The sequence below is a fragment of the Natrix helvetica genome, assembly GCF_964273705.1.
Source record: "Natrix helvetica genome assembly, chromosome: 5".
NCBI lineage: Eukaryota > Metazoa > Chordata > Lepidosauria > Squamata > Natricidae > Natrix > Natrix helvetica.
This window is the reverse complement of record NC_138551.1, coordinates 34,984,841-35,005,091: the sequence shown is the minus strand read 5'-3', so window position 1 is coordinate 35,005,091 and position 20,251 is coordinate 34,984,841. Positions and strand designations below refer to the sequence as shown.

The 20,251-nt window shown below is 41.2% G+C and overlaps 1 protein-coding gene across 2 annotated transcripts in view; it reads right to left on the bottom strand.

Annotated features, from left to right (window-relative positions):
• The window catches only part of SLC19A3 (solute carrier family 19 member 3), a 30,315-nt gene extending 10,127 nt beyond the window's left edge, over positions 1–20,188 (bottom strand). The window contains exons 1-3 of one of the 2 annotated variants that reach the window (XM_081954437.1): positions 20,059–20,188; positions 10,048–10,214; positions 9,375–9,436 (exon numbers count right to left, since the gene is read on the bottom strand). The gene's annotated coding sequence lies outside the window, so the exon portion shown is untranslated. Of the gene's footprint in view, positions 1–612; positions 712–9,374; positions 9,437–10,047; positions 10,215–20,058 lie in introns of those variants that run through there. The other variant, XM_081954438.1, reaches the window with a different exon arrangement.
• Positions 20,189–20,251: the final 63 nt, after the last annotated feature.

The window sequence follows — 20,251 nt, the reverse complement described above, 5'->3', positions numbered from 1 at the left end:
CCTATTTCACTAATACGTACAGTGAGATGTTTTTCTTAGAGCAGGGCTGTGAAACTCCTGGCCCATGGCCAGATGCATCAAGTGCTGGCTATGCCCATGCCTGGTTAGGGAAAGGGAGGGGGGGGAAGTCCCAATATGTCATGTGACACTGCTGTGACATGAGTTTGACACCCCTGTCTTAGAGGATAAAGAATTGAAATTGTAGAGGAACTATAATAAAAGTCATAAAAACCAAGGCATAGAACCCATTTTAGCATTCATTTGACCTGCTTGTCAGACTAGTATCAAGGCTCAAAAAGAAAAACATTTCAGTGGGATGTCCCACAAGGTAACATCACAACTGCTGAACAATTACACATTTTTTTAAAATTAATGTCTCCTTATTTCCCCAATCAAAATTGCTGTCTCCAATATAGGGCAAGATAATAGGGATTGTTTACAAAATTGCAGGTTGCCAAACATTTAGAGAGCTTCTATTTGTTAATTCACACTTCACACTTCAAAACATTTCTTCTGAGCTTATTGGTTACAAAATAAACATTAACTTAAAAAAAGAGAAGAAAATATTATGTTACAGTAAAACCTAGATTGTATTTAGGTATAGGAAGTTACCTAATCAGCTGGATGTCTTTGGGCCAGTCACTCTCTCAGTCCAAATCCCTTCACAGGGTTGTTGTGGGGAAAATAGGAGAAAGAAAGTGTGTGTTGATATGTTCACTGCCTTGAGTTATTTATAAAAATAAACGTGGATACAAATAAATACAGTAGATCAGGGGTGTCCAAACTTGGGAACTTTAAGACTTGTGGACTTTAACTCCCAGAATTCCCCAGTCAGCATGCTGGCTGGGGAATTCTGGGAGTTGAAGTCCACAAGTCTTAAAGTTCCCAAGTTTGGACACCCCTGCAGTAGGTAGCTTAGACTAGATAATCCTGTGACCAGTTGGGTCATCTTTTGAGAAAAAGATGATAGGACAAATACTATTTTTAATTTTTTTATTTATTTATATCTTGCTTTATTTTTTTACAAATAACTCAAGGCAACCAACATATCTAATACTCTTTCTTCCCCACAATAACATTGAAGTTTTGGCTGACTACATTTTTCTTACCATAGCGCTTGATGGTTCCATGATCATCTAAGAAGAATTGATATCATAAATAAAAAGTACTGTAGTGGAAAACAAAGTCTAATGATAAGTCAATATTTACTTATCTAAATAGATAAACAGAATGATCAGAGGTGGGCAAAAAAACCTGTGATTGTGGGAGTGATTTCTAACTTCCTGCTAGCTTCCCATTGATTTTGCTGGCTCAGAAATCATGGTCATGTGACAAAGGGGACATTGCAATGGCCACAACTTTGTGAATAAAACTGGACTGAACATTGTGGAAATTTAATTCCACAGAAATAATTGTAATTGTTTTACAATTGTAATTGTAATGGCAATTGTAATCTAACAACAAAATAAATAGCGAGCCAACAATAAAAATATTTGATGAAGGCAAAAACCCAATAGAGCCTTTTGTATTTAGCTCAATGGGATCCCAACATTTAGGCACAAGAGAAAGAAAAAATACCCAGAAGCATTAGAGTGAATGCATGAAGGTTAAAATATGGGACTGGATCCAGGGAAATCTAATTTAAAAACCAGCATCAGCAAGAGAGCTTCATGAGGGAGCCAGTCATTCTCTCAGCCCAAGTATCCTCTCAGTTGTTCTTGCAGATAAAATAGGAGAAGTGGGTGTGATGTACTTTGGTTTAGCTTCAAATAATATGAAGGATATAAGTATGAGAAATATTTTTTAAAAAATATATATTTACCGTGTTCCAGCTCCTTAGATTGTTGCAAAATGGTAACCATGTTTTCTGCTTCCCTCAAATGAAAACGCCTTTGGGTTTTCTCTTTAAATAATTACCCTTGCTGCTCATCAATACATTTCTTAGTTTTTCAAATTTCAATATCCAGCTTGAGGCAAGAATTTCTGTAAATATCTTCCTGAAATTTCCAATTGTTGATTATTTGTCTTTTCGTTTTAATGAATTTGAATCTTGCTTGCTTTATGTTGCTGCACTTCCCTTCAGATTCCTCCTTGCCTCATGGTGGTTATTCCAGCTTTTCACGTTTTAAAGCTGCCACCTCCTTGAAAATATGGCCCTGTTTATGTATCCTCCCTTTAAATAAATAGAAACCCTGCCAAAGGTTTTCTAATTTAAATTCACAACTTAATTAGATTAGGTTATTTAAGCTAATTACATAAGGACTTCCATCCTTTTAAGAAGACAATGGTGTCAGAGTACTGTCCTATGTGAGGCAGGTTACAAATGACCATTGGCTTACCTGAAGGGTCATTTTCCTTGTGCTGCGGGAAAGTCCAAGTGTGGGTTAAACTCAGCCAATCTGTCCAGGACTGAATTGAAACTTTAACCACGCCTCTGGTGTTGCCTTGACTTCCATTTTTTCAATGAAGGCATGGAACTGTTGTGCGTTGAAATGTTGGCCAACGAAGTCCATAAAAAAGTTCTAGAAAAAGTCTGTAAGGAATAGCAGAGAAAGACCCCAAGGTGGGGTTGGACTCTCCCGCAGCGCACAGAAAATGACCTTTCAGGTAAGCCAATGGTCATTTTCCTGTGCGCTGCTTGGAGAGTCCAAACATGGGACATACCCAAGCTAAATGTCACTAGGGCGGGAAGCTGTTGAGTCGAGGGTGTCTCTGCTGGTATGAATGTCCTGAAGGACTCGCCTCCCAAATGCCCCCGCCGCAGAAGCGAATTTGTCCAATTTATAGTTCTGAACAAACAGAGCTAAGGAAGTCCAAGTTGCCGCCCTGCAAATCTCTTCTATTGGTGCCGGGGTCGCCCAGGCGGTGTGGTGGCGGTGCTTCTCGTAGAATGTGTGGTGATATGGTGTGGCACCGGTTTGGACTGCAGGACCTGAGCAAAGGCAAAGCATGCACGCAGCCAACGCCCAATGGTAGATGAAGAGACCTTGCGGCTTTGGGATGCAGGTTGAAAAGACACGAAGAGTGACTCAGATCATCTGAACTGCTGCCGTGCATTTGATGTATTTACGTAGAGTTTTATGGACATCGAGCATGTGCGATCTTTTTTCCCTTGGATGTTTAGGATGCGGATAAAAATCCGGGAGGATGACCTCCTGGGCCCAGTGAAACCAGGAGTTGATCTTGGGAATAAATGCCAGGTCCAGTGGGAGGATCACTCTGTCAGGATGTATCAGACACAAGTCCTCCTGAACTGACAGGGCTGTCAACTCCGAGATCCACTGTGCAGAATGATGGCAATTAAGAAGACTGTCTTAAATGTCAGATGTTTGAGACTGGTGGATCATAGTGGTTCAAATGGCGGGCCTATCAGGGCCTGTAACACGACCTTGAGCTCCCATGACTGATACTGATGGATGACTGGGAGCCTCAGGTTGGTTGTGCCCCACAGGAAATTACGGATGATGGGATGCCGACCAAGGGAAGAGTGTCTGTCAGGTGCCAGGATCGTGGACAAGGCAGCCACCTGGCATCGTATATCCTGGTCGTGGATGGTCGTCTGGGTGCCTGAATGGTCTGGATGACCTTGGTGGAGAGCCTGCCCCTACTCAGGAGGTATCTCTCAAGTGCCAGATGGCCAATTGCAGCCACTGGGGCTCTGGGTGTTGTAGAACCCCCTGGCTGAGAGAGACCTCTCGCTGGGGAATTCGCCATGGTGGATTGATGGACAGACTCACCAGGTCGGCGAACCAGGTGTTCCTGGGCCAGAGGGGAGCCACGAGCAGAACCTCTGCACCCTCCGACAGGATCTTCCAAATCATCCTGGGGAGAAGGGGCAACGGTGGAAACGCATACAGCAGTCCCAGTGGCCAGGGGTAGTGGAGAGCATTGACCCCCTTCCACTTCTGGTGTGTGAAACCTGGTGAAAAACCTAGGAAGGTGTGTGTTCTCCGGGGTGGCGAATAGATAGACTAGCGGTCGGCCGAAACTCTGCGACATTTGATGGATCAGATCCAGCTGCAGTTGCCGCTCCAAGTGATCAACAGTGGTCCTGCTTAGCCAATCCGCCTGGATGTTGTTTACCCGAGATGTGCTCTGCCTGAATCAAGCACAGGTGTCTTTCTGCCCACCTTCCCAGGGATTCGGACATCAGGAACTTAAAGCGGGTGCCCCTCTGGCGGTTTATGTGCGCCTTGGCAGCTACATTGTCGATGAGAATCATCATGTGATGCCCCTGGATGCTGTTCTGGAAGTGGAGAAGGGCAAGTCTCGCTGCTCTCAACTCTAGCTAGTTGAAGCTGTGTGTCACCTTGGTCGCCGACCACCTGCCTTGTGCTATTTGGTTGTGGAGGTGTGCCCCCCCAGCCAAAAAGACTGGTGTCTGTTGTATGGTCAGATGGTCTGTTTCCTTGAAGAAGGTTCCCTTCACCAGGGCAGGAGACAGCTACCACTTGAGGGATCGACCCACCTGAGGAGGGACTGGAATTGACACTGGCGACTTGCTTTGGTTGGCCTGTTGATGTGGTAAGAGATGCCACTGCAGCTGTTGAGAGTGAAGTCTTGCCCAAGGCACAATGGACAGGCAGGATATCAATTTGCCTAAGAGCCGGGACAACTTAACAATCGAGGCTTTATGCGACTGGTGTACCTGTTGCACCAGGCTCCTGAGGCTTGCCATCTGCTCCGGAGACAGGGAGACCTGACAAGCCACAGTGTCTATGACGGCGCCAAGGTGCTGTAGCCTGATGGTCAGCTCTAGATGACTTTTTTCAGGTTGACCGAGAACCTGTGTTCCTGGAGGGTCGTCATTGTGTACTGTAGGTCTTGTGTCGCAAGTTGGCAGGACGATGACTGGATAAGAATGTCATCCAGGTAGCATTGGAGGTGCAATGGACGAGATCTGAGGAAAGCCGCTACTGCTGCGAGGATCTTCATAAACGTTCTGGGGGCCGATGACAGGTCGAATGGCAGGGCCCCATACTGGTAGTGTTGGCCCACATAAAAGAACCTCAGAAATCTGCAGTGAGCCTTGTGAGTTGGGATGTGGAAGTAAGCCTCTTTGAGATCTATAGAAGTTAGTAGATCTCCAGGCCTGATGCAGCCCAAGATTGACTGGAAGAACTGCATCTTGAACCTCTTGTAGGCTATGTGATGGTTTAGCTTTTTTAAATCTAATATTCCCCTCCACCACCACCCCTGAGCTCTTTGGGACAAGGAAGAATATGGAATAAAACCCTGTCTCTTCCTGACCGGGCGGCACCAGTTCTATGGCCCTGATGTCCTTGAGATGAAGGATCTCCTGTTCCATGAGAACCTTCTTGACAGGGCTGAAGGGGGTTGGGCACCGGATGAAATGACGAGGTGGAGGTGAGATGAATTCTAGTGTCAGGCCTATGCAAATCGTTTGCAGAACCCACTGGTCTGATGTGATTCACTCCCATTGGGCGTGGAACAGCTGAAGATGCCCTCTGATGGGAGCCATCCGCTGGTGGTCACTTACACTGTCTGAAGGACAGTTTGGAAAAGTTCTGTTGGCGGCCCCTGTCACAAAAGGACTCATGGTCCTGTGATCTGTCAGTGCCCTGGGTGTCGGGGTGCTGAAAGGAGCCTGAGGTGGAAGCCAGCTCGGTGGCCTGAAAGGGCTGTTTCCTATAAAAGTTGGAACCCCTACGCTCAAATATTTTGGTGACTGAGAGTATGACTTTCTTTTTATCCTTATTTTCAATAAGGACAGGGTCTAGGGCCTCCCCAAAAAGCTTGTTCCCCTTAAACGTGGCGGAAGCAAGCTTCCACTTGGACCTCATGTTGCAGTGTCTAAGCTATAAGAGATGATGGGTGATGACGGTGGATGATAGGGCTCTAGACGCAAACGTGGCAGCATTTAAGGTGGCATCAGCTCTGTATTCTGTATCCTGCCTTAGTCTGCTATCTCCAGCCGGAAGTTTGGTGAGCAACTGCCTCAACCAGAGGAGAGAGGCTCTGGAGAGGAAGGCTACAGAGGCGGACGTCTTAATTGCCCAAGCCGCTGCCTGATGCGTTTTTGTGGCAGGACTTCTCTGCTCTCTTGTCCTCTGCCTTGAGCCCTTCCAGGCGATCGGGAGGGAGTACTAAGGAAGAAGTGAGCCCAGCCACCGGCACGTCCACAGAGGGTAACTTCAGTAAATCCTCCAAATTAGCATCCAACGTATACAGCTTCCTGTCACTACCACTGGGGGTGGCAAGGGTGCCTGGCTACACCCATTGCTTCTGCACCATGTTGAGGAACAGTTTGGGAATGGGGACAATTTCCTGTGCCTGGAACGGTTCCTCGAACAGACCCTCGCTGAGATCCGAGGGATCAGGGGCTTCCTGGTCCAGGGCAGAAGAACCCAAATGGATAAGAGGCCTTTGCCTTATTCAAGATAGTCTTGAAATTGATATGCTTAAGCAAACCAGCAAAGGCAGATTTATCGGGAACAGTACCCTCATCCCCTGAGAAGTTGAGTTCAGGATTGGGCAGAATGTCCTCCTCCCAGGCAGAATCCTCACTATCCAGTGAGGAATGGGGGGAAGAAGAACATTGTGCCTGTGGACCCTCCCTGGGGGGAGCAGGGGCCAGAGTGGCATGGGACTTGCACGGGTGCTTGGCCCGTTTGCATAACCCTGCCTCAATTCCCTGGGAAATGGCCCTGGCAATAACTTCCTGCATTTCAGCAGAGATATTGGGTCCCCGATCCTCTGCAGGGTGGTCCCTGGTGAGGGGATGATTCAGAGGAAATTGTGGTGCCAGCTGACCTGTGGGTACTAGCTCCTCCTCCCCCTCTAATGGGCAGTCAAAAAGATCCGCATGGTCAGCCATTGAGGGCCCTGGGCATCCTGGAGACCTGCCATAGCCAGCGAAGCCTCAGGGGATAACTCCTGCCCCTCCCACTCACTCTCAGAGATGGGAGGCCTGTGCCCAGCCTGGATCTTGCATGAAGGATCCCTGGGAGAGGTCTGACTGGAGGCCTGGGCTTGTTGCTGGGCCATGCTGAATTGCTTCTCCAGGGCCTTCTGGCGACGAAAAGCATCGCTATCCAGGCCTGATCCTTGCTTTTTATCCTGCCTAGTATAGGGCTTGCTCCCCTTGAGGGCCTCCCTGACTGCCCTGCAGCCTGTCTGGAAAAAGCCCTGCCGGTAGAGCGGCCTGGGTGATCTTTCTCCACAGGGGCCTGGTCTGCCATCCCAGCGATCTCGAGGGGCATTTTAAGGAAGCAGGGGCCTCTTCAGTCACCACATTGGCGACCCTGGATCAAGGGCCCTAGCAGTCCCGAGGTGGAGACACTGAGGGCAGTAGCTGGTTGAAGCTTATGGAGGCCGAGGCCGGTAGACCACAGGTGTGAGCCAATCACTCCCAGCACCAGCGCAGATCGAAGTAGCAATGAGCCTGACCAATGAGGCCAAAAACTCCACAGCCGCAATTGCTTTGGGAGCACAGTCCCAGAGGAACAGACCCTGCCAGAGGCCGGACAGGAGGTCTTCTGTGATCTGCTGAGAGCAGGGCAGATAAGGCAACAGCAATGGCCGTGACAAAAGCTACTCAAAATAGTCACCGGAACTGAAACCTATGCCTGCCAAGGCTCCGCACCAGCCACCGGCTCCTCCTCAGGAGCACGGACGGAGGCTGCGGAATCTACAGTCAGGAGCATGATCGCAGTGAAAAAACTGCACGATCGTGAGGGTGTCGGCGCTCCAACCCCACGTCTCAACTGGTAGCTGCCTCCGATCTCCACAACGCCCAAGCGAGCCTGGGACACTGCGGAGGCAAACAACGGTGAGAGAAGGGGAAAAAAACAAAAAGGGAAATTCTTCTCACCACACCTGCTCTCTAGGGAAGGAAAGGGAAAGAAAACTGCAAAAATAACAAGGAAAAAGGAAAAAGAGAGTCCAAGCAATCTGCAAAAGACTGAGAGAAACTTGAAACGCGTCCACTGGGCTTTGACTGAATTGAAAAAACTGGAAGTCAAGGTAACACCAGAGGTATGGTTAAAGTTTCAATTCAGTCCTGGGCAGATTGGCTGAGTTTAACCCATGCTTGGACTCTCCAAGCAGCACACAGGAAAATCTACCATTCATGGAGCAACTCAAAGAAAAGGCAACTGTGGATTTGAATATCTAATATCTGTGGATATGAATATCACAGTAAAAATGCATGTGCTAGTTGCTTTGTCAGAAAGTATCAGATGAGGCATGACATTTTACTGTAGGAGAAAGCAGCTGAATTATTTATTTTTCCAAATAACATTAATGTCATCATTTTTATTATATGTTTTATTTCATTCTGCTGTTCACTGCAGAAATATGAAGAATAATTTGAAGAGAAAGACCTGGCCATTTTTTTTCTTTTCCAGCTGGCAATTATTTTAATGCTCTCCAATTCAAATAAATGCTGGAAAGAAACTAGGTAAATGGTATTGGAACTCTATCTGTCTTATTGGTCAGTAGGATATGAAATGAGGTCAATCTTAGTGTGGTGGGAAAAGTCAACAAAATGGAAGATCAAAATTAAAAAATGAACTAATCACACTGGGAGGCAATGGAGAAAAAAAATCTAGAACAAATTCCCGCCAGTGCATCCTTATGAAAAAAGTAGTTGAACAATGCCAGTACTTGTCGTTCTCTTAGTCGTGTGACCCGAATGGAGCTGCTATAAAGGGGTTCCAGAAGCCATTCTATGACAGAGAGAACATATTTCAGGACATTTTTCAAAAACTACTCCTGCCTACCCCATCAACAAGGTCAAATCCATATAAAGGAGAGACAAACTTTAATATTTTCAACACATTGCTCTCATGGGCTTATTTTTTCATAAAATTGCATAAACAACTTATACCTGTCATTACATGTGTCTCTATGTGTTTAGTAAGTCAAGGGAGCCAAATTGAAAGCAAAAATAGCCCTTGCACTCCATTAAATTGTAATTATTTTAGTTTTAAAAAATCAATCAATGCAAGCAAATAAGCAATCTCCTTTACTGCAGTTCCTGCCTTCAATGGCATTGAATATTATGCCATCAGGAGACAAATTGCAAGCAAATATATAGGAAACATTATTGGATGCATTTCTTCATACCTAAAAAATGAAGACAAGGTGGAAGTGAAAAGTGAAATTAGAAATCAAATTATTCCATACTGGCAACATCGCTTTACTCAAAGTTACAAATTTGGTAAAATAATTCTTTGAAGGAGATCAAGTCTGAGCTTTAGAAAGGGTAACTAATTCAGCAAACACAATAATGGGTTGCAAACCAATTCTGTCCAAAACGTGCAGAATGTTTGCAGAGCAATTAAAACTACTCATGAAAAAATTCAGTGATGACCCACAACTCAATAATAAGGCAGTGTAAATTCACTCACCTGTATGACACCAAAATAAGTCACGTGGTACAATTGAAGTTTCTTCTCTCTGGATCCAAAATCTAATGTTAATGAAAGAACCATTGGGTTTTGCAAAGAGAAATGGCAAATGGGCTGTACGTTTAATTACGGTACATTTCATTCATGATATTCTTGTCAATGATACAGAGGTGCCCGAGCAGCTATTTTGTTAGCTATATTTTTCTACCTGGACAAAGGTAATTGTAACTCCAGTATAATTAAATACAAGAATTAATTTTAGAGGAATTTTAAAAGGTGAATTATGGTCGGAGGTCTTGCATTTATTAACCTAAAGGGAACCAAGGTGTGTGTATGAATTTCATTTCTCTCCAATGATCCCTGATTGCTCATACTTCAATTGAATGTATAGTTGTCTTGGAAATAGCCTTTGCCACTTATAATTTAGTGAAATGGGCAGCAAACAAGTCAAATAAATAAATTGTTGTAATTCTTTTTCTATTCTTTCCAAAGAAATACGGTATATATTTTAAAATTAGAATATCAACCAAATATTCATATTATTTTAACTCTTCAAATATCAAATTTATGTAATTAAAATACAAATTATATTTACACAAATTCACCATAGTTTTTTCTGATCTATGAAGTAAGACAGAGAATGGTAAAGAAACAAAATAATGGCAAATTGTACCTGCAGGAAATCTTGCTTCCTGGCTCTACTTCTCTCCCAATGTCTGTTTCACCCACCTTTATGTTGCAGATGACAATTCATTTTACCTCGTTGTGAAATGATTCATTCAGGTTGCCAAGCATACGTATGTGCAGTCCATGAAACTCCAGGTGGATTTTTAAAATGGTCTTTGTAAAAGAGAAGAAAATTAAATAAGTCAGCATCAAGGTAAGACTTGTAGTTGGCACATTAACTTTTATTTAGTAAAATCTACGTAGGGAAAATGGAGGAGGGAGTGACAACTGCTTTGATCCCTGATCAAAGAACAGTTAATTGTTTTCATTACAAAGGACAAAGATATGTTTATAACAATGCTTAGAGATATCCACAAGTTGCTGTGCTTTACGCTTCAAGGTCCATGCAGCCGAATGTATTAACTAAAAGTTAGTAGCAATGTTACATAAGCTCTTTTTATGGCTAACCTATTTTCTGGAAATGATTTCCTTGATTTGTTCAACTCACCAACAAATTGTGGCAAATCATACTCCACTACTGACATGAAAGAAATGTAGGCATAGATTAGCACATGGAAGAACATTTCAGGTAATCCCACTATTTAACTAAATCAAAATAGATTATGAAACTTCCCGGGAATTTCTGGAACTTTGCTGACCACCAGTTAATTTACTGTCAGTGCCTCGAGAACTTTGGTTGCTCTGGTGCTGTTGTCTCATTGAAGGATGGCAAGGAGATGCTATGGCATCGAAGAGTAATGTCTAAAGCTAGGAAAGGGCTTTGGGGACCAAACAGAAGGAAACATTAAAAGCAAGGTTTAAAGTTAATTGAAATAGAAAGATTGGTTGCTGGCTTTGGTGGTCTTTTGCTATTGTAAGAAGAAAATGGCACACCATTTGAGATGATGCCATTCCCTTGGAATGAATATTGTATGCCAAGGAATGGGCAAATCCAAAACCAAGAGGCTGTAAGTGGCATTTCCTACAAAAGTATGGGAGGGAGGGAGGGAAGGAAGGAAGGATCTTTACTTTTTTCCTGTTATTCTTTCCTTATGCTTCCCTGGGAACTGGAAGTAGATGGAAGACATCATCTGTCTCTACGCTCCGGAAGTGGGGAGAAGCCCATTCTGGCATTGATGAAGCAGAAAGTATGGATCTGCCCTTGGGGTGTATCCCAATCAAGCTTTGGACAACTGCTAAGCTCTAATCAGAGATGTTCATAAGATCCTGGTGGCAATATTTTTCTTTCTCAAGAAAATCCATTTAGGGAAAGGCAGTACTACTACAGAGTGATTTTTTTTTGGGGGGGGGGGACAACATTGCTTATTTTTATTTATTTATAAAATAGCATTTAAAAATAGTCTCAAAGCTATATTTATAGTTTGTGTGTGTGTGAGTCCAATCTTATATCTGTTGTGTAACTCCTGCATAGTTCCTGAATTTTAAAACAGCTTGTCATTCATTTCTAAAGTTTCACATTCGCCAACCATATGTGCAATGTTTAATTCATAGTGCTGTATCAATCCACCTGGATCCATTTTTTAGTAGCCTCATGAATAAGTAAAAGAAACTTCAAAGCTTACAACTTTCCAAAATTTTATTTCCTTAAATTTTCTGAAGCTTTATAGATACTCAAGCATTCCATAATATTTCTCATATTGTTTTGCAAAAAAGTTCAGCTGAGAGTAAAATAAAGTTGGTAACTGCTAAGCATGTTTATTCTAAATTACCAAAGTAATTTTATACTACTCTACTGTATGTATTACAGTCAAATCTTATTTTAACCAGAGAGGTTTCCTTTTTCTGTTAGCATTCTGATGTTTGGATGGTGATGAAGATAGATGGACAGACAACAAGAATTTATTTAAGCAACACAAACACATTGATTTTTTCCTATCCTTTTAAAATATCCAGTTATTTATTTGCATTATATACTTGCTTTATTTATGTAACAGAAAGTGCTTACTTAAATGAATTCCACAGGGGTTGAAGGAAGTAGATTGCATGTTCTGAGTGCAAAATGGAATGTTTAAAAAGGCAGAATAGCAGCATGCTTTTCTTGGCTTCAAGCCAAGAAAAATGAAGCATGCAATTAACCAAGGTAATTCCTTTATTGCCTGGAAGCCGTGCCTTCACTGCTTAGGGTGGTTTTGATGGCAAGAGAGTTGCATTAAAGGAAGTAAAGTAGCATGAATGGAGGCAGCTGAAAAATTCTTCTTTTACTACTGCTGGAAAACAAGTGAGAAAAGTATGAAACCTCTCATGTGAGAGGGGGACACTGAGCTCTCTTTCCAAAAATATTTTTTCTTTTAAAGTTAATTTATGTCACATCAATTTTTTTAAATGTAAGCTGTGGGATGTGGGTATGCTAATTCCGTAGTGGGGATAAAACAGGAAGATGAAATCCCACTTTATGCATTAGTCTTTTCTTTAGTAATATGTTTTAGAGTTGGGAAGGAATAGACTGTTCCTGTTAATCTGATTGTAGAAGTGGTACCAACTAACAAGAACAAATCACTGTATTACTGTATTGTATATTTGTCATTATTTTATTGGCTATATGCTAAATAATGCAATAAAATGCAATGATAAATGTGCACCAAAAAGTGCTACAGTATTCAATATTCCAGAATATTGTTTAGCTTATTTCCATTAGATGGGTAAATAACAACAAAGAATATCAACACTTGAGATTTGTTACTCTGTTTTAAAAATCAGAAAAAGAATAGAATAACTGCAAGGCATTGCAATTCTACATTTAAAGACTGTTCAGAATTCAGCTTTTAAATTCAATTAATTGTGTAGAAGAGTATATACATTGTGTAAGACCATTTCCAACCTATAATTGACCCAGAAGAAGCACCAGTTTGGCTATACTGGTTGTAAGGGATATGAGTTGTAATTCATTGCTCCTGGAGTGTGCCAGGTTAGAGAAGTTGAATTTATATATAAGGCATATGCTTCAAGGTAGACAACGAAGTGACATCAATAATTTTCCTTACAAACTGATTGTCAATTCTTCAATTATGTAGTTGCAATATTAATAACACACCTTTCTCAGCCTCAGATCAAGTCCTCAAAGTGGTTAACAATCGGGGAATTAAATCATCATTAAACAAGTTCTTTAAACTTGTTTAAAAGACAGTGGTAACTTAAGAAGATTCTGAGTTATTGTGATAGTATAAACATCCATTACGCTTGGGTTTAGATAGGGTTTTCTCAAAATGGTATCTTCCAGATGTGTTAGTTCATGTGCTGAGAAGTTACAACTCATCTGTAGGGTGCCAGGTGGGGATGAAGGCTTTTCATTATCAAACTCTGGGATGGTGGAAGGGAAAGGGGCTAAAACCTCAATGGGAACATTTAGCTGGAATCGTTCTAATTCTACTTCATGAAGCTTCCCAGATTAGCATTCAATAAAATACTCCTATTGGTATTCTAAACTGAGAGGATTGGCACTGGCCAAATCCTTAACACTGTGAAGAAACTCAGAGCGAGCTGAGGCATATTCTATATCAACTAACCTATTTTACAGCTAGAATTAATCTTTCCAGCTTGACTTACAGCGGCTCTTTCAAGAAAGACACAGAAGGGTTTGAGAAAATTGGTTCTGTTCCAGATTACATCAACAACCAAAATCACACAGCAGTTTGTTCACAGTTTTCACCCTATTTTCTTTTCCACTGTTCTTTATGTGATGTTTCCTCGCAAATGGAAGTCAAAGCAGAGACTTTTGTTTCCTTCCAGTCCTTTCTTCCTTGTATTTATTTGGCTAAACAATTTACTTCTTCTTTTCCTCCCCCACCCCCTCTTCTGCAGCTGTGATAGAAACTGGCAAAGTGTTAATTACAAAAACATTGGCAAAATGCATAGTTTATTGGAGTGAATAAACTCTCTTTCCCTCCCCATTTTTCAGAAAAAGAACACTCCTCACCGCCCCCCTTTTTTGGGGGGGGGGTAGAGGGAAATGGAGCATATAAGGCCAGGTTTGTGTAAATTGTAGCCAATCTATTTCACACCTATTACTTTAGTTTGCACATCGAAATAATTTATATGGCTGCCAAAGTTGTTCAAAAAGATATTCCTATTTTTATGCCCATAATTTTTGAAATGCATTTATATCCTAAATGCCTCCATAGGTTTGTGGTCAGCCTAAAACAAACATCAGGAATATTTTCCCTTGAAAAGACTAATAATAAACATCACAGTCATACAATTCAAAAAAGTACCTTAGGTTTTCTTCTTTGATCTCCCAAAAACATTCCCTAAAGTAGTACTAAGACAGCACTAATTTCATTGAATATATTTTGAAAGCTGATGATATCTGGAACAAATCATGTTCATGTTTGATAAATACTCTCAGTACCTCTCTGGATGAAATTAGATGTGACATTAATTGCATGAATTCAATTAATGTCCTTGATTTAAGAGGAAATATAAATCAGCTTCAGGCAGTCTTATCAGTCTGTATCTGTATGTGAGAAGGGAGAAAATATGGGCATTTGAACAATCTGCTACTTTTATTAAAAGAAAAGTTGTGTTAGTGACACTAGGAATGTTTCTTAAAGTACAAGTAGCAGTTTCAGAGAGACAATGTCTGTTGAGGCTCTTGGAAAGAAAATTAAATATTTCCTCTTTACCTAGTATGCCTTTGTATGATCAGACAGGCCCAAAAGTGACTGGACAGTTCAATGACACGTTGAATATGTTTTCTGTTTATGTAATGTTGGTTTTCCAAAGGTATACAGACTGTATCTGAAATTTCCCTGCTGTATAATAGATGAACCAGCAGGTTAGACGGCAGCAGCAAAATATAAGTTTTATGAAGAACCCTATTAAAAATACTGTGTAAGAAATGTGCTTTTGGAATCAACATCCTGGAATTATCAGACAAGGGTGGCATTCATGAAAGGCCAAAGCCCTGCAAACACCTTTTTTTTTTAAATTTTGTCAGATGAAACACAGACAATGGCACCTTGGCAACAGTAAAGTTATACAATGCAAAATTTATGAGTCATCTGACCTATCAAGCTCAAGTCTATAAACACTGTTCTGACATTCCTTTGTAACCATTGAATTTGAGTTTCTAAGAGTTTTGTTTGGTATGTCCCTATGTGTACACAAACCTTTGTGAAAACAAAGTCCTATAGATGGTATAACCATTTAAATTATTGGCTTAATTTGCTTTTAAGGGCTTTGGCTTCCCTGACCTTCCGAGACATCTTCTTATCCTCTTATCCAGATGGTGTAAGGCAGTAGTTCTCTAAGTATATTTAAGTGAACTCTGGGGGTCCCTAAGACCCTTTCAGGGCTCTGCAAATTCTAATAAATTATTACACGCCCATGCTAAAAAGAGTACTTTAATAGATATAAGTAACATGAATCAAAACTCTTTGGGGAGCTCCGTCATTTTTAAGAAGGTAAAGGAGTCTTGGAACCAAAATCTTTGAAAATATTGGTTAAGACATAACTGTGGAAACATTTGACTTCATTGGTTTTTGCTAAACTTTCATCAGAAGTGAAACATTCAATTCATTTCCCAAAAGACTTTGTTTTGCTTCAGCTATAACGTTCATAGCCTTCATCATTAAACCCTTTCTGGCATATCTCTATCTTTGCCCATTACATGAAAGAGCTTTCATCTTAGCCAAATATAATATGCTACTATCTGCAATTCTCAAAGTGGAAAAATCCGACTTCATTTTAATTAGGTACTGCATTGAAATTAAAACCATTTTCTTCTTTATTTTAATGACTCAAATCTGTTGCTTTTAAGCATATGATTATACACTAGGAAAGGATGGAAATATTATGCAAACCTTAAAGACATTTGGCAAAAAGCATCTCCACAGTGCTGAGATTAGGAACTACTTTCTTGGCATAGCTGGTTATGTAAGGATGGGTAATGCTTAAAACAACTATTTATGATATTAAGACAGGTGATCCAAAATATTATTTGACTACACTTTGGAAGTTTGCAGTTTCATTTCCTCAGGGAGAACAGGTGCCACTTACAGGTCTTTAAAGGAAAGGTTGGACTTCTATTACCTCATTCATAATGCAAGAACTGCTTGCTAGAGAAGGAAATACAAGCCTGCCTTTTTTCTCATTGTTTATACAACAAAAAGTTCTAGAGGCTGTCTCAATTATGTCATATACAATACAATACAATAGTAGAGTTGGAAGGGACCTTGGAGGTCTTCTAGTCCAACCCCCTGCCTAGGCAGGAAATCCTACACCATTTCAGACAAATAGCTATCCAACATCTTCTTAAAGACTTCCAGTGTTGGGGCATTCACAACTTCTGGAGGCAAGCTGTTCCACTGATTAATTGTTCTAACTGTCAGAAAATTTCTCCTCAGTTCTAAGCTGCTTCTCTCCTTGATTAGTTTCCACCCATTGCTTCTTGTTCTACCCTCAGGTGCCTTGGAGAACAGTTTGACTGCCTCTTCTTTGTGGCAACCCCTGTGATATTGGAACAATGCTATCATGTCTCCCCTAGTCCTTCTTTCTCTTAAGCTAAACATACCCAGTTCCTGCAACCGTTCTTCATAGGTTTTAGTCTCCAGTCCCCTAATCATCTTTGTTGCTCTTCTCTGTACTCTTTCTAGAGTCTCCACATCTTTCTTACATCGTGGTGACCAGAACTGAATGCAGTATTCCAAGTGTGGCCTTACCAAGGCATTATAAAGTGGTATTAACATTTCATGTGATCTTGATTCTATCCCTCTGTTAATACAGCCTATAACTGTGTTGGCTTTTTTGGCAGCTGCTGCACACTGCTGGCTCATATTTAAATGGTTGTCCACTAGGACTCCAAGATCCCTTTCTGAAACCAAAGGTGACGTTCACCTATCATAAGTGTGATAAATGATCGTAAGTCACTTTTTTCAATTCACTTTTTCTGCTACGGTATAGCCTGGCGAGCCTACAAGCACTGGCATCATGTTGAGGATCCTGATTCTAGACAAACTGTCTAATTAAAATGGTCATCCCCAACAAGAAAGAAAAAAATCTTAAACACAAATGGAACAAAAAACAAACTAACTCAAACAGCCAAGATATCTTTTTCGACCAAATCTTTAAGAATAACTCTGCTATTCAATCATATTTCCTGCCTTTGAAACATAAAGAGTTTTTAACCTCAAAAGATAAACAGTGGGGCGCCTTTAGAAGGCTCTGAAAATGTATTTATTAAATTTGGACCATTGTATGGACTCACACTGTTAATATTTAATCTCAGTTGCTTATTTGAAGCCTTGCAGGTTTCTTTTTAAACATTTAGAAAGATTTCTTTTAAATTATTGGCTTTTAACTAATGCCTTCTTTTTCAGCTATGTGAAATTCACTTTTTTCCATTATAATCACCAGCTATAGAAAACATATCATTTGTTAACATTGACTTTGATGTTTTAAATATTTCTGCTGCCTACACTTCCTTTTCCTTTTCTTTCTTTGTATCATAAAGTTCAACTTGTAGTAGACTACCGTTCTTGTTTAACAACCCTAATTAAGACTAGCAACTCTGATACTAAGCAAGGAGGTCACTAAATGGGAAATTACATGACTGCAACTCTGCTTTCTGGCTAGAAAGAGTCACGACTATAGGTAGTCGAGTTAGGATGGCAACTGGATACAAGGAGTGCCATATGACTTGTTTAGTGGGGCAATCTTTGCAGTAGTTAAGCACGGGTTTGTGGATCATTTAGCAAGTACCTCCTTACAACTTTATTAAATTTGCAACAACCAAAATCAATGGGGAAGCTAACAGGAATTTTCAAGCCCCAGGTGATTTACAAAAAGGCCAGCAGGCAGTGCATGAGCAGAGTGGAGCTTGGGGCACACAAGGATATATGGGTTGCTAGGAATGTGTAGCACAAATGCAGTGAGACTTGGGAAGTGTGTTCAAGGATATATGAGTGGTGGGGGAGATGTAGCATGAGCATAGCTTAAAGCTGTTGCTGGGTAGTCTGGAGGCATGTGCAAGCACAATGTCACGAGCCAGTGAGGTACTGCAGAAGTGCTGAGAAAGGGTATGCAGATGGGGAAGACTTACCAAAGCAAGTTGTGAGTTTCCCCATTGACTTTGCTTATGGGAAACCCAGAGGAAAAGTCGCAAATCATAGTCACCAGACCATGGGATGCTGCTAAGTGTGCGCCAACTGTTCTCTGGAAGTGCAACTTTAAGAACTAGTCATAACCACTTCTTGTTCTTCACTGTTGAAACTTCAAACAATCGCTGACCAAGTGATCATTAACAGAGGATTACAAGTATTCAGTTTCACACCTTTCACTTTTGCTTAGATCCTAACCAATTTCCTACCCTTTGGAATGCTTGAGTGGAAACTGGAGTTCCCCTCCAGTTTGTGAAGAACTGCAATAAGAGATAAAGAAAGATGTAATCACGATAGAAAAAAAACGAAAAAAAAAACAGTGCAGAGCTTAGATAAGCAACATGGCTGTATCTAACCCTTCCTCTTCCCTTGTTGCAAACACAATGATTATGTGTATAACAGGGTTCACCAACCTCCAGGCCGCAGCTCACCAGTGAGCATGCTCAGGCACGCAACTCTACTTACACAAATAACAGGCACATATGCTTATGCAAATGGGTGCCTGCTCTTTACACAAAATCATCCTTGCTCTCCCCCTCCCGCTGCCGCCGCCGCCACTGGTCCACAAAGCCAGAAAGGTTGGGGACTGCTGGTGTATAATGACTCTGAAATAACACCATGTGAAGATATTCTAGGGAAAATTCAATTAAGGAAAGGATCAATTAAGAGACAATTGTTATACAAAACTACTAAAACAAATTTGTTTTGATCTGGCTACCACTTATTCTTTCTAAATTTTCTTCTGTCCTCTGAGTATAGGACTGATGCTGGAGAAATATGTAGGAGAGTTTGAAGGGGTCTTTAAAGAAAACTACAAGGAGAAGTAAATAATTGGGTAAGCCACCTTTCAATGTAGAATTAAACACAATGAGTAGAAAATAGGAAATATTATCTTCCCCCTTTTATTAAATTAAACCTAGGGCTAACCAAAGAGGGTAAATTCTTATCCATAAAGCAGAGGACAAGTAATAAGAACAACAGAAAGGGCAGCTTTTACATCTTGGAATTCTGTGCCAGAAGAAGTGGGAGATTTAGAATAAGCAAATGGAAACAACTTATTTCTGTAACATCACTTTAGCTATAAAATTTGATGCCACAAAATATCTCTATCAATGTAGTTTTTTTTTTAAAATATACAGCTGTAGAGTGGGAAGCAGAGAAAAAAAGCTTTCGGTTGTTTTAACTGTATGTGACTTTTACAAGCAAAGAAGGGATATTGTTAAAACTCAATACTACACAGAGAAGAGAGCCGGTTTCACCAGGGGATGGTGAGCCTTAGTTCCAATTTAGATATGAAACAAACTAGTTGATCTTGGGCTCTCTCTGAGACCTGAGAAGCAGACAAGAACATTGCAGGGATTAGAATAGGGAGTCCCCATGAGTTTAACACTGACTAGAAGGCACATACACATGGGGAAAAAAAGATGGAGAACAGCATGTCTTGTGGTTTTTCCAGTATGGATTTGGGTTGCTGTTTATCACAATGGAAAAATGTACTCAATCCAAAGTCTTTCCCCATCCAAATACATTTTTGTTCCTGTAAAAAAAGATCCAGCCATTGAATATTGGGTGATTTGGGGGCCACACATTGTTTTAAATTCCTGGCTTCAACATGGGACAGGATTGAGGATAAAATGAGAATAAAGAATACCATGTAGGAAACAAGGACTTTTCAGTGTAATAAATGCCTACTTGCTTTAAGAGTGGTCTGCAATTTGGGGGGAAAAAGGGGGATAATTAAACACCATCCATTCAAATCATGTTTGTGCGAGGCAGTCCCACTCGTGGACACGTTTGGTTGTGAGGAAGCCCCATTGAAGCTGATCGGGTACTTGCTGAGAAAACATGCGTAAAATCACACAGCATTCAATTATTCTCTCAGGAATTATCCCCGTCTCCATCACCTTTTCCGGAGACGGGAGAAAAAAGAAGCAATCTGGCGCGTCTTAAGGAGAGGAGAACACTCGATTTGGCACCTTAAGTCCGCGTTTGCATTTCCAAACATTTCATTCCCAAACATCGCACTTCCCTTTTTCTCACTTTCTGAACTTCCCTCTGAAAACCCGAAAGTTCAACTAAGACATCGCGGGAGAGCTG